General features: G+C 40.9%; 1 pseudogene; it reads right to left on the reverse strand.

Annotated features, from left to right (window-relative positions):
- Positions 1-668: 668 nt before the first annotated feature.
- On the reverse strand, positions 669-14,068 carry LOC123801913 (mitochondrial inner membrane protease subunit 1 pseudogene; annotated as a pseudogene).
- Positions 14,069-14,620: the final 552 nt, after the last annotated feature.

The following is a 14,620-nucleotide window of genomic DNA, read 5'->3' on the forward strand; positions in this document are numbered from 1 at the left end:
AATCAGATCAGGTAACTTTGCCGTGAGGCAAAGGTTCACACCCGTGGCAATGTCACCACGCCCCAAATGACCTTCGCGACCTCACATTATGCCCCTTGTCTCAAGTTCTCGGTGGCTTCTTCATCTCCCATTGCCCCAGGCTCCTGGGTTCGTTTTGCGTTACTTTCCTTAAAGCTTCCTAGAGAGCAGGATTTTCACATTCTAGTCCCTCTGCCTGACACCATCCTCTTCCAGGTACAGATGCGCTGGCTACTTCTTCACCTCCATCAGCATGTGGGGCTTGGCCTTCTTGTTCTGCTGTACCCCTTTGCCTCCACCATTTTCTGTCTCTCCGTGCCCTGTGTGACTTCAAGCTCCTCCTACTGTCCTCACTCATCCCCTGCTTGATCCTGCCCCCTACCGATTCCAACCACACCTCACCCCAGCTCTCACTCCCCCACCTGAATCACAGCGACCTCTAACACTTGTCTCCCTGCACCATTTGAGGAAAAATGTCCGTTTGGGGCCCCGGGAAGTGTTCACAAGTCAAGTTTTGTCTGGGGTCTTATTTTCTAGGGTAAAGTGAATTAGTATGGTTGACAGCAGTAGGGTAGTTAAATGTTCCGTGTGGCGATCTGGCAGTGTTCAGCGTCAGATGGATAGAAGCTTTGTTTTGAATAGTGAATAATTTATTGGTAAGTGCGTGATTTTGGTGGCACTGATAAATTCATAGGAATAGGAGACAGTGTCAGGTCAAACAAATAGATATCACAAAATCGGTGGCTATTAGGTCTGTCACGTGGAAACCAAAGTTGCTCAGAAGCCAAACCTTAAGGAGACAGAGCCTCTCATTAGTCCATATGGAATAGTTCCATAATACTTAGAATCTGTAGAACCTTAGAGATCGTCACCTTCTAACCAAACATGACTCGTTGGCACATAATCATGGCTTGTAAAGAAATCTGACCGACTGCTGGTGAGGATTTTGTCACCTTCTAAACCAAGTATTTTTTTTTAAGATTGTATTTATTTATTTGAGAGAGAGAGAGCACAAGCAGGCAGAGTGCTAGACAGAAGGAGAGGGAGGGGAAGCAGGCTCTCCACTGAGTAGAGAGCCCGATACGGAGCTCGATCCTAGAACCCTTTGATCATGACCTAACCCCAAGGCAGACACCCAACCAACTGAGCCACCCAGGTGCCCCTAAACCAAAGTTTCTTATAAATATGTGATTTGGATCGCTAGAGCTTTTTGCAATCACAGTGTCACGTCTTTGGACGCCGTGAAAGTGTTGATTAAGATTTTCTACAAAGAAAACGTCTCAATTTTGTATGGAAGTCTCCACCGATGGTCCCCTACATGACAGTACTACCAGGGTATTCAGAAGCATAATTATATTCACAGCCATACAGAAAAGTATGGCCAAGTTGGAAGTTTTTTTCCCAGAACACCATGAAGCAAGGTTCTCTGTAGATATTGTCACCACAGGCCATAGATCTATTCTACAATACTTTCAATTTTGAGGGTGGTTGTGAGACTTCCAGAACACAAACAAACGAAACAAAAACATCTGAAGCATGTCTCAAAGCCTATGTGGGTGATCTACAATTTCAGGACGCCTCTGGCTCCAAAGAACCCCAGAAGACCCTAAGGACCTAAGCTTTTTAACCTAATGAATATTTCTTATATTTGTCCCTGCAATAATCTGTGTGGTTTGCTTTTGTCCACTGGAGAGCTACTCTATTATACTCTCACTATATTGGATTCTGGAGAGTCTGTCATTGAGAAAACCCCATCTCACTCCTGTCCACTGACCCAGGACAGGCAGAGGGAGACGGGAGGACGTGGAGCTAGAGGAGGAAGCTGAGAAAATGCTCCTTCGTTCTGGAACCAGGAGACACATTATCTCTCTACCCCCTCTACCCAAGGCATGGAGCGTTGAGGCCAATGAATTACTGTCTTTGCGTTCATGAATTTGAGTTGGAATTATGTCACTTGTTACCAAATAGCTCTGAATAATTCAGTAAGACGAGATTATTTTCCCTCACAGTTAGGATAATAACAATACCTACCTCTAGGATTACTGTTAGGGTGAAAATTTAAAACAAATCTCATGAAAATGATGGCAGATTATAAAATCCTAGATAGTCATTGCATGGAATTTTTGTTGTGGTTAATTATGGCTTGGGACTGGCGGCCTTAGCAGATGGGTAGATTCCATGTTGATTTAAATAAGTAGGGCATCTGGTTAAAGTTTCTCTGTATTATTTTTAAAAAGATTTTATTTATTTATCTGAGAGAGATAAAGAGAGAACAAGTGGAGAGAGGGGGAGAGGGAGAAGCAGGCTCCCCACTGAGCAAGGAGCCTGACACGGAACTCGATCCCAGGACCCGGGGATCATGACCTGAGCCCTGAGCCCAAGGCAGATGCTTAACCAACTGAGCCACTCAGGCGTCCAGCATTTCTTGGTATTATTTACCAAATAAAGGGACTGTGGAAAGGGAGAAAAGCTGCCCAACCATCTCCTTTGTCCTTTCCCCTGGAATCCTCATGCTCAAGACCCAAGTCGTATGCCATCTGGCTTCTGAAATCAGGAGGAAAAAAAAAAAAAGCTGGTCTGTTCAGGATGGCATATCTCTAAAATCATGATTTTTAGCACTGGTTGAGTATCATATTATCTTTGGAACTAATAAAAATGAATGCTATTCCTAAAGACACCCTCTTTTAGTAGGTCTTGGGTGAGTGGCCCTCATAGGGATTTTCAGTCTGTGTAAGTTTCTGATTTATTCAGCAAGTATTTATGAGCAGTTTACTACACGTCTGACACTTAGTAATGACGAGCGAGACAAAATTCTGCCCCTACAGAGCATAGAATGCCCTGGGTATCTGGGTAGAGCAGAGAACTATTGTAAACATTTCCACTCGAAAATTTTGCTCCATGATTCACTGGTTAATTGGAACTGTGTCACTTTAAATCCAATCCAAGGCTCAGACCCCTGGGTCATATTCAGCTTAGTTAGCGGAATGTCTTAGCTCGATGTCTTTATTTAGTCCTATTATATTTGTTATGCATGAGGTCCTTTAGGAAACTGAAAATTCTGTCATTAACAATTTGAGATAATGGACATTCTAGATTATTGTACTAATGGTCAGTAAAATATACCCCAGGTTAAACAAAGGGCTCTCATGGGCATTATTTACAGTGAGACTGAAGGCTTAGATGTTTTAACAGTTTATGCTTTTCACAAAGAGATTTGATAGTGTGTTTGCACGCTGTAACATGAGAGCCCAGCAAATCAATATCTGTGATTGAAGAGCTGATATCCTTTCTCTGAGAGGCCACATTGGGTTGACATTTCACCTTTGAGGGCAACTCACTAAAAGCAGTGAGTTGGGAGGGGACACACAACAGGTCAACAAGATGAAACAAATCAACCCTAGAAACCATAAAGTGGAAGATACAAAGGTCATAATCTTCCTGTAGAAAAAACTAATACCATTCTTATTTGTTTACTTTTGCAAAGAAGACAAAGCCTTTGTCTTACCCACTCTTTTTCTTTTCTTGAACTCTCAACGAACGCTCACCTTTGTGCCTGTGAGAGGTGATGGGAAATGGGGGCTGATCCGAGGAGTCAGGACGTCAAAGTGTTAGTCCTGATGCTCGACTTACTCAACGTGCCCCTGAAATATTCATGTTGCCAGTTTTCTCTCTGCTGAGAAAGAGGGTTTACGAGATGAGCTCCAGCTCTAACCTTCTGATTCCATCTGCTTTGTTTGCAAATTCATCATCGTCTAATCCATCAATTATTAACATAAAATCTTTTGAATCAATGTTGCTATAAATAAAAACCTCCCAATTCTTTTATCTAAGCCACAGGTGAAATTGGGCAATATTCCTACCCACACTCCTCAGGATAGTTGTTTCTGGCAATGCATGAATTATTAACATGGCAGCAATGTTTACATTTAAGAGGTTCCGGCTCCACCTTTGATGCTGTGAAACTGACATCTGGAGTTCTCGTTTCAAGTGTATTCAATAAGGGTGTTCATTTTATTTACTTTGTGTGTGTGGGTTTAATGGGTATATACAAACCCAATCATCCCTAGTAACTTTTTTCTTTTCCCATTTTCCCTCTTCAAGTTCTGCAGAAGAGTCTTGTAGATGTTAGAAATGACGTCTCACTGGAAGAATGGTTAGGGAAGATTATACTTAGACAATGTTGCTTCATTGTATCAATCAATTATTTCAGACCAGCAGCCAGAAAATGCCTTGTGCTTTTGGAATATTGGTTATCTCTTTTACCCTGTTTGCTGGGTGATTTCAGAATAAAATCTTCTCTAAGTGTAAAGTATTTTACTGGTTTGAACATGATTTAAGCTTTTTCTCTCCTCTTTAAAACGTGGCTTCTTTTAACTGCCATCAGCAAAGAGGCAATAAACAGATCATTAGCACTGATGATGTCATAATGGGTAATGGAAAACCATTAATTTTCATAATATCATCATTAATTATAGCTAACATTGAAATGCAGTGGGGCTGACTTTGTCTTATTAAATGAAGCAAATGCTTTGAAATATTAATTAGTAAAATCAATCTCAATAAATTGGTGATAGCAAAATTTATTGTTTAAAAACGTTTAAGCACACAAAGTAAAGAAAGTTTTGTAGTTTAAGAAGACACCATTAGTATAATTTAGTGCTTCCATTTTACATCACATTATGCCTTGGAAAATCACCAGAAAATTCCAGGAATGTCTGTTAATTTTTCTCAATCTCGGTTTTCATCATCATACTGAGAATATGGCCTATCTCCTACGTTAGTGTGTGGATTCAGTGAGATCATTAATGGGAAAGCATTTTTAAATAATCAAACGCCTTATACCTGTGAGGGATCACTTCTTACTCCAAAAGGCAAGATGGGCTTGGCTGGAGGAAGGTACACCCTTCACTGTGCATTTCCAAAATAGTAACCATAGTTTCACCAAAGATCACAAATAGTCAAGTTATTAAGTAATCCTGTGTGCCTGCCACGTTGTCAAAGCCTTCAGGTGGATTATTTCATGTAATCTTCATAACAAACATTTGAGGAAGATATTTTAATGCTCATCTCACCAAAAACAAAACAAAGAAGATTCATGAGGCCAAGTTCCTTGCTCAAGGTCACAGAGGTGACGAGTGATGGCACCAGACCTCGTTTATCACAGAGCCCACATCCTTAAATACAGGCTAGTCTGTCTAAGAGAATATCTAGGCAGCTCCCCCGGATCAGTCTACATCATCAAGCCTCTGGTGGACCAGTTGGTTTTCTGTAATTTATTTTATTTAGGTCAGCATGTGAGGGAGGAACCCGTGAAGAGACTGAGGTTGGAGAAGGAATCCTAGGAGAAGGTACTTGAGCTGGCCTGACACGTGAATGGGACTTGGTGAGAAGACTATATTTGTATGGCCTCCAACTGAGTGAATGCCAATTTTGCTATCATCTCTATGTCAGTACCCAAAGTTCGGGGAGATGCAGTTTGCTTTTAAGATGTATGGCATTTTATCTGATCCTAAGTAGTAAATTTTAATCCTTATTTTTTGAAGAAATTGAATTTGAAAAACCAACAAATAAAACTTCATGGTCTGTGCTCCTGTGCTCTCATAATACTGTGTACATACGCCAGTTATGACTCTTGCTAACTTATATGTCACTTCATTTGTTTTCATTTTCCTCTTGACTCAGCAATTCTCAGAAACCGTGAACACCGCTCATTTTAGGAGTGAGCATATCATAGGGATTAAGACTCTGTCTCCACCCCCAAAACAAGGTAGTGGTGTGATTATAGGCAAATTATCTTTTAAAACATAATTTTCCTCATATTAAAATGGGGCTAATAATAATGTGAAATTATAGTTTTCTTGGGATGATTAAATGAGACGGCATATAGTACACGGCTTGTGGAAGGAACTCAAAATATGGAGTCTGTTATAGTCACCAACCAACAACTAGCCTGAAATAGGAAACCATCAATTTTGAATTAATTGATGAATTGATAACAGGTTGGAAATATCCAGAGCTGTCCATAAATAAAACCACTTCCTGTGAAATAGTAAACTTCCTATCATTATTAAGGAAGACATGAGATGCACACCTGGTGAGTGTGTAACAAGATGATAGCTTATGAAAGTATAGATTCAATCCTGCCCAAGCCTTCATGTCTGTGAGTCTGAGCTGCAAATTAAATTCAGTATCATCTAAGATTCTTTTAGAGATGTGTTTCCATTTGTCTCTGAAATAATGAAACAGTATAATATTGATGTAATTTACACTTGAGGATCACATTAGCAAGAGCTTTATTTATAAACCATGGCCTTTGCATGTAGAAATTTATGTTTTCATGTCCACTGCTAAAAGGATTGTGTTAGGAGCTATTTCTCAATCTCTCACTTTGCCAAGAAGATGGTGGCAAAATGAATATTGTCTGCTTAATTATTGATGCTGCATTGATTTGTTTCCTCATAGTCCAAGCAACAGCAACAACAAAAAATCCATTCAGAAATATAAGCAATAAAGTCACGGATAAAACTTACAGTAACTTGAGAAAAAATATATTTAGCTGGATCTGGCTAATCTTTCAAATTTAATTTCCGTTCATTTAAAATGGAGGCTATAAGGAATGGAGGGCCATTTTAGCAAAGCGAAATAAAAATTGATTTATATCAATATTTAGGACTTACTATGTGTTGAGCATAGACTAGACATTTTTATACACCCTATCACCATCCATCCAATGTGTCCCTCGAGGCTGGCCGGATTATGACTATTTTACAGATGGACAATGACAGAGAATGAATTTTTTAAGTTTTCTATCTTTTTTTGGAGAAAGTGACAAAGTAGAGGTTGATCAGACCCCAGTGTACTTTCTCTTTCCATTGCTACTTGGAGTTTAAATCATGATCTTTTCCATATATTATTCCCTCAATATTCCCCCTGTTTTCTCTGCTAAGTGTCTGTTGTGATAAGATTGGTGTGGGCCAAAATAGCTAAATCGTGGAAGGAGCCGAGATGCCCTTCAACAGATGACTGGATTAAGAAGTTGTGGTCCATATATACAATGGAATATTACTCAGTCATCAGAAAGAACGATTTCTCAACATTTGCTGCAACATGGACGGCACTGGAGGAGATAATGCTAAGCGAAATAAGTCAAGCAGAGAAGGACAATTATCATATGGTTTCACTCATTTATGGAACATAAGAAGTAGGAAGATCGGTAGGGGAAGAAAGGGAAGAAGAAAGGGGGAGTAAACAGAAGGGGGAATGAACCATGAGAGACTATGGACTCTGGGAAACAAACTGAGGGCTTCAGAGGGGAGGGGTTGGGGGAATGGGGTAGGCCAGTGATGGGTATTAAGGAGGGCACATATTGCATGGTGCACTGGGTGTTATATGCAAGTAATGAATCATGGAACTTTACATTAAAAACTAGGGATGTACTGTATGGTGACTAACATAATATAATAAAAAAATATTATTAAAAAAAAATTGGTGTGGGCCAAGGTCCCAGGACCCCATATGATGTCAATGGGCTTGATACAAGAGCAAGTAGAAATAACACACATTTTTTAAGCTGTTCACATAATAACACATAAGTCATAGGGGAAATCAGCTGAAAAGTCAGAAAGAGGGTCAGAATGCTAAAAATGGAACCACGGTGTTCAAGTTCTTCAATCTGTGGTACAGCCTGCTAGCCCTCTACCAAAATCCATCCTTCCTCTCTTCATTGTAGCATCATGGCAAGTCCTAGCGAAACGTCATCCATGCCCTGCCTTGCAGTCTTGGGTGGCCAGGTTCCTATCATCTTCGCTGGAGTATGAGCAGGAATTCCATGTGCTGGTTTGGGACTGAGGCTTTTAAGTGTGACGGTGCGTATCCTCCAGCGTCTCCTTCCACTGGCTGGACGCAACGAGCAAGGTTCGAGGGGAGGTTAGCGACATGCGATGGATGCAAATTAAATTCCTGAAAGGCTCTTGCTAACGTACCCGATCTAGGCTATATGACAGAGGGTAAAGTTAACTGGGCTGCCTGTTTTCTTCTTTCTTTTTCTTCTTCTGTGTTCTGATCCTTTGGGGACCATTGTGACCCTTCTTTTTACTTTCTGGGCTGGACTTCGTCCATGATTTTCCATTTATGTAAATGCTGTGCATCACATGATATTGAATAGCATTCTGTAATTTCAAGTGATATGCACTGGTTCCTAATTTAAGTGATATCACTGTTATTAGGGGAATGCTGGGCCTCAAAGATATCCACGTCCTAATCCCAGGGATTTATACGTCATGTTGCATGAGAGGGGAAAATTAAGGTTACAGATGGAGTTAATTGTTAATCAGCTGACCTTGAGTGGGGGGAAGGGGGTTATCCTGGGTTACCTGTGTGGGTCCAATGTAATCCCCACCGTCCTTATGAAGGAGAGAAGTCAGGACAGCCAGAGTCAGGGTCACAGAGAGATTTGAAGAAGCTACACTTCCAGCTTTGAAGATGGAGAGAAGGGCCACGTGCCAGGGAATAAAGGAAGCTTCCAGAAACCGGGAAAGATACAGAGAAAAGAATTCTTTCCTACAGGCTTCAGTAGGAACATAACTGTGTGGACATCTTGATGTTAGCCCAGCGAGATCCCTCTCAGATTCTGATCAGCAGAACTGTAAGATAATACATTTGTGTTGCTTGAAGGCCCTGATTTTGTAATCATCTGTTACATCAATAAGAAACTATACATGCTGCAGCTGAATTAGAAGTTACTCGGTCCGTATCCAAGATACCCCCTTCTGTCTTTGACAGCACCTAGAATATTACATGGCCCACATTTACCCTTCGCTCTAAAGTCGATGGAAAGGTGTAATGCCCAGCCTTCAGAAGCAGTCTTAGAAAATCAAGGTGTGTTTTCTTCAGCAAACTTGAACCAACTACAAAAGGACAGCTGGTGCCACAATGATGTAGAAACTCGGAGTTGTCACATCTTCTCCGGGGAGCACGCATGCGTGTGCAACCCAAATTCAACAGGAGCCCCTGAAGTGAACCTTGTCATAAGCAATCAACATCTATCCAAGGATTCTGGCCCAATGTACTGATAAACACCAGTGGACAGGTCTGGGACAATTTAGGAGAGACATGTGTGTTGAGAATAGAGAAAATCAGCTCTAGGGCTCATCATGGTCATTTTTATTAATACATCCACCGAGGGCACAAATGATGCCAAACAAGGAAGGGATGCGAATATGAATCAGGGTAAATGCAGCACAGAGGGGGATGGAGTGAGACACAGGTCTGTGGAAGCGAACGTCGCTCTTTCACAGATGCCATTAAAAGGGACGCATTCCCGCGCGCTCCACTTTTTAGTTCTTGTGTTCTTTTCTCCCTGAAAATACTGCAGAAGTGGCTTACATTTTATTATTGTTATTAATATTACATAGAACAGTTATTGCAGTACTAATAAAAAAGAATATTTCGTGCTTATAATCTCTCTTTCTAGGAGAAGAATAAGCCTCTCTTGAAAGTCCAGAGTAAAGCATTTGCATCTTCATTTTATGAGTATAATTAGCACATTTGTCGGTGCTGTCATCAATGATAATCAACATCATAATAGCCCCTTATGTTTGTATAGCCATATACAATTTACCAAGCATTTCCCCAGCCTTTATCATGTTATATCCACCTTCTCGCTGGATTTTATTAATGATTCTTAGGGGAAGGCAGGACAGGGAGGGATGCCTCCACATTTTTTTTTAAAAGAGGGAAACAAAGGTTCAAAGAGAGGCACAGCTAGTCTTGGATTAGGTCCCTAGACCCCTAGTCTACTAAATTTTGAGTTAGACGAAGCCATGTCAAGGTCATTTCCCTCAAAAACTTTCATTCTTGATGCTGTTCTAGGTTTTGTTTTGTGCAATTTCACATCGACACTGCTATCCTTTCCTACTATTTCATGATAAGGTAAGACTATTCCGTGACTTGAAAGACAGCCCAGATGTCAGCCAAACGTGGTCTTCATTTACTTAAACCAAAATGTGTGAAATTCCTTTGTGTGACTCCCTCCTATGAAAACTATCTGCACACTAAGGGAGAGTTTCTCGGGACACGCTTAGTAAATCTTACAGTGTCATTTAAATAATTGGAAATTTGAGATCCCTGCCAGGTCCTTGGAGTCATTATCTTATATTGTGTAGACTGTGTTGTAAGCAGAAATTATTAGGAAGAGCAAGGAATCAGACAGGCGTGATTAGAATCCTAGGTTTACCTGTACCCAGCAAATGGAATGTATATGATTCCCTTGAGTAGTACTGATAAACAGGAGTTAGTGGGACCACTTTAATATCTGGCTGTGAAGAGTTAAATTCGGTAAGTCAGTTATGCTATGCAAGGCAGAGTAAAGTTTAATTAAATATGCCTATTATAGGATTATTGTTATTATATTGTTGTCCCTTAAATAACAATCCAATTATCTCAAACGATGTTGTGTGGTCAAGTGTGCCAAGACAAATGGACATTGGTCTAGTCTATTCTGTAGCTTTCCTCATCCTCTGATTCTGTCTCTGTATTGTCTTGAAAATGTTTGAAGCTGTTTTGCCATTTTGAGAGCACTGTCACCCATGTTAGACAGCCATCACTGTCTGGATTTCTCTCTTAGGTCAACTTTCATGATCACTTTGTTTCTATGCTGTGTGTTTACATCTTAGGACAGAATACAGCAGGTACCTCACATGAGAGAGGTGCCCTCGGGTTAATATATATGTTCTTTTGGGTTTTTTGGAGGCTTCATTATATAGGCATGATTAATTAACTGATTGGCCATTGGTGACTGAATCAACCTCCAGTCTCTCTCCTTTCCCCCGAAATCAGGGGGTAGGATTGAAAGTTCCAACCTTCTAATCACAGCGCTGTTTCCCTTGACCACCAGACCCCATCCTTAGGTATTTTCCAAAAGCCACCTCATTAACATAGCAAAAGACACCTGTCTGCTCTCATCACAAGAAATTCCAAGGGATTTTAGGAGCTCTATGCCAGGAAAGGGGCGAAAACCAAATATATATTTCTTACAAAAGAGACTATCACAGTTATCAATAATAAACCATATATGATTAATATATCAATAAAGGAAGAAGGCAAATGGAACTTTGGCCAATATTTACCACTTACATGGTGTGATTGTAATGCTTTAGGGTGTCACCCAAGCCTCTCTTTTTCTTAATATATCTTTCTCACTTTCCCTACCATTCTGGTTCTCAGTTCTATCCAAACCCAACAAGTACAAGTACATAATGAGGTGTCAGACACTGAGCAGAGAGGAAATAAAAGTAAACAGGACAAAAATCACAACTCCCCATCCAGAAGGAGGATTAGGGCAGGTATGGGAAAAAAAGTGAGTGTGATCCTTGATAGAACTAGGTACAAGTTTCAGATACTTTACCAAGATGAGTTCACCTAATGTCTGTTTTATCAAGGAAGGTGTTATCATCCCTGTGTTTTCAGAGGAGAAGAGTGAGGACCACAGTGCCTCAGTCACTGGCCCAAAGTCACACAGCAGGTGTGAGTAGTCTGACTCCAATGCCCTTGCACTTTCCTTGATAATGTGAGTGGGTTGTACTCCAGATGTAAGGAGTTATAGGCACCTATGTTCTGGATCTAGCTTATAGGAAGAAATAGGGACAGTAGGTGGAATCAGGTGCCCGGGGGAGAGACTTCCTTGTCTAGCTCCAGTACCCACTTGACTTTTCTAAGAACAATTAAGACTGTGTAAGGAGAAAAGAAAAAGAAAGCAAGAAAGCAGAATAAGAAGAGGAATCAGCAGTGTGAACGCAGCCAGGAGTTCACCTCACTACTTATAAACCTTAATTAAACCTAATTTGTAAATCTTAATTGAACCACATGTACAGGCATTAATGAAGCAGTATCATAACAGTGCTCTCCCAGTAAGACAACACACTAATACTAAATACTTATATTCCTGGAAAATGTACTCACTAGGCCTCATCAAAGCATAATGGGGAAGTAGATAAACAATTAATCTCATTAATTGCAATCAAAGGACAAAGAGTACAAACTAGTTGCCTAGAGGAATCAACTTTGCCAGATTTCCTCACAAACAGATATGGTGCTAATGAAGTGAGAGTGTGAAGTGAGTGAACATCTGAGGAATTAAAAGACTCCGCTGGAATGTCATGAGAAGGACGTTAGAACTGGGGAAAACCAAGGCCTTCTCATGCAAAAGTCAATCTATGCAAGATTCCTCTTAGATTCGCCCCTTCATTTATTCAACAAACCGACGCCTACCACCCGCTCTGGGAAGCCGTTTACAAGCCCTGTGTGCATCACATCACCACTCCGTGCACCTTAAACTTACACAGTGGGACGTGGCAATTATATCTCAATAAAGCCGGAGGAAAAACACACCCGCTCTGTATGCTGCCAGCGTGTTCTTGAAAATGAGGCCTTGATGAGAAGATGTGTAACAAGAGAGACTGAGGGACAATTTTGGGTCAGATACTTTCATAAGTATCTCATTCAATGTGTTTAAAAAAAACCAAAATGTATACAGAACCTTGAGAGTCTGGTGTTACTAATCACATTTTATAGATAAAAGTATTTTGAGGTTCAGTAATTTGCTCCCTTTCATATTTAGTGAGTATGTAGACAAGAGGACTTAATAAAGCATCTGATTCTCTAGACCACAGTTATTACAAAATACTTATTATATATATACATATATATAATATTTATATGTCATATATGCATTATTTATATATGTCTAGACCAGCTCCGTAAGCAGACTTGTTGGCGGAGATTGGACTCTTACTTCTTCTGTCAAGCTTCAGAGGTTGTCCTCTAGGAAATCCCCTCTCGGCCTTGATTACACACCCTAATCGTCAGGCTGACACCCCCAGACAGCTGCTTTTACTTTTACTCGAGGCACCACGTGATGCTCTTCCTCTCAGTGGCCCCTGCGTCTGTGTGCCACAAGGCAACTGTTACCTTTTATATTCTTGTTGCCACTTCCCCCGGTGTCCTTCTGGTCTACCCAGTATCTTTATTCCAGCTGTGGTCCCAATGATCCTGAAATGGGAGCATGACTTTCCTCATTCAGGGTCCGCAGTGATCCAGATCTTTCCTGATCTTCACACATTAACTCCAGAATGAGTCCAACAGTGCTGCTTTATGAGTGTGTCCCTGTTCCTTTTCCCTTCCCTTTGTCCAGCTTGCCTGCCCTGCTGTTACCTCAGGAACATCTCAGCTGATCCCTCAATATTGGGTTCAGTTGACACCTCTGTGACTTCTTCCTTTTGTCAGCGAAAAAAGGCAAAACCTCCCAGGTTTGTGCTTGGTCCATTTCTCCACTAATGGAGTATAGTCACTTGTTTTCATGTGCTGATTTTACCATATGGTGAATTTCTAAACTGAAGCGTTCACCATATTTATCTTGGCATCCTCAGCATAGGGCAATGGGGACTATTTCTGTTGAATATATGAATAAAACTGAAAAGGTCTGACACCAAACTGCATGCAGTTGATCTCCCCAATGCCCTCACTCCCCAGAAACAAAGTAAGGAAGAGGCCAGTTCTTCCCGACTATAGATAGCATGAGGAAGTTATTACTCAGACCATGAGCTTGTGGTTTGCAACTACCCATAGCAAATATGGATCTCCTTCTTCCAAAACCAGGGAGGAACTCTGTTTGCCCATGACGTCTGCATAGGCCTTAGATAGTAAAATGTCCTCTTCCCCTCTTTACATTCCAACTGGCCCAAGTTCTCAAGGCCCAATATCAATCTTGCTTTTGTCCACCAAAGGACATCCAAATCCTTCTAAGTGGTGCCTCATCATTGAGCTTTGAGTCCCTTCAATCTATTCTCCTAAGAGTTTCTTGAAAGATCTTACAACACAACACACACATACACATACACACACACAGAGGGATATTTGATGGTATTACTTCACTGCTGACATAATTTAATGTTTCAGGGATGAAGGCCTAAGTCATCTGATTGTCCTTGAAGGCTTCCATGATCCCTCTCCTGCTCACCTCCACGGGCGCTCTTACTCCATCCTCCGTCGACATTACACGTTCTAATCGTGCATTGTTGCTTTGTGTTCTCTAAACCATGCCATCTCTAATTTTAGCCTTTTAAAAGAAATAGTATTTCTTTTAGAGTGGTCTGAGGTTTATAGAAAAACTGAGCAGAAAATAGAGAGAGCTCTCTTATACGCTTGTCCACACACTCCAACCCTCACAGTCTCCCCTGTTATTAAGACATGTTTGGAGTCCTTAGACAGTGGAATTACATTTGGCTGCTGGGATCTACAGCCCACAGTTCCTTAGAGAGGGACAGGGCTGAAATCCCCCGCTAAAACGTCTATAGAATGACCCATGCCTCATCTAAGTGCTTCCTGGATCCAGGGACACTAATCACTGTATCAAGCAGAGCAGCTCACAGCAGAGTTCGGCCTTAAGGACACCTCCTTTATAAAAGAGAACATGATTTTTTCTTTGCCTTACTGGATTGCTGTGAAGTGAGTATCAAAGGAACAAGTGGTATTGGAGGATAGTATGCACCATAAAATAACTCAACAAATGATAGCGGGGAGAAATGTCTTACATATTTCCCTCCAA

This window comes from Ursus americanus, chromosome 9, assembly GCF_024610735.1.
Source record: "Ursus americanus isolate L20-20 chromosome 9, mUrsAme1.1.p, whole genome shotgun sequence".
Taxonomy (NCBI): Eukaryota; Metazoa; Chordata; class Mammalia; order Carnivora; family Ursidae; genus Ursus; species Ursus americanus.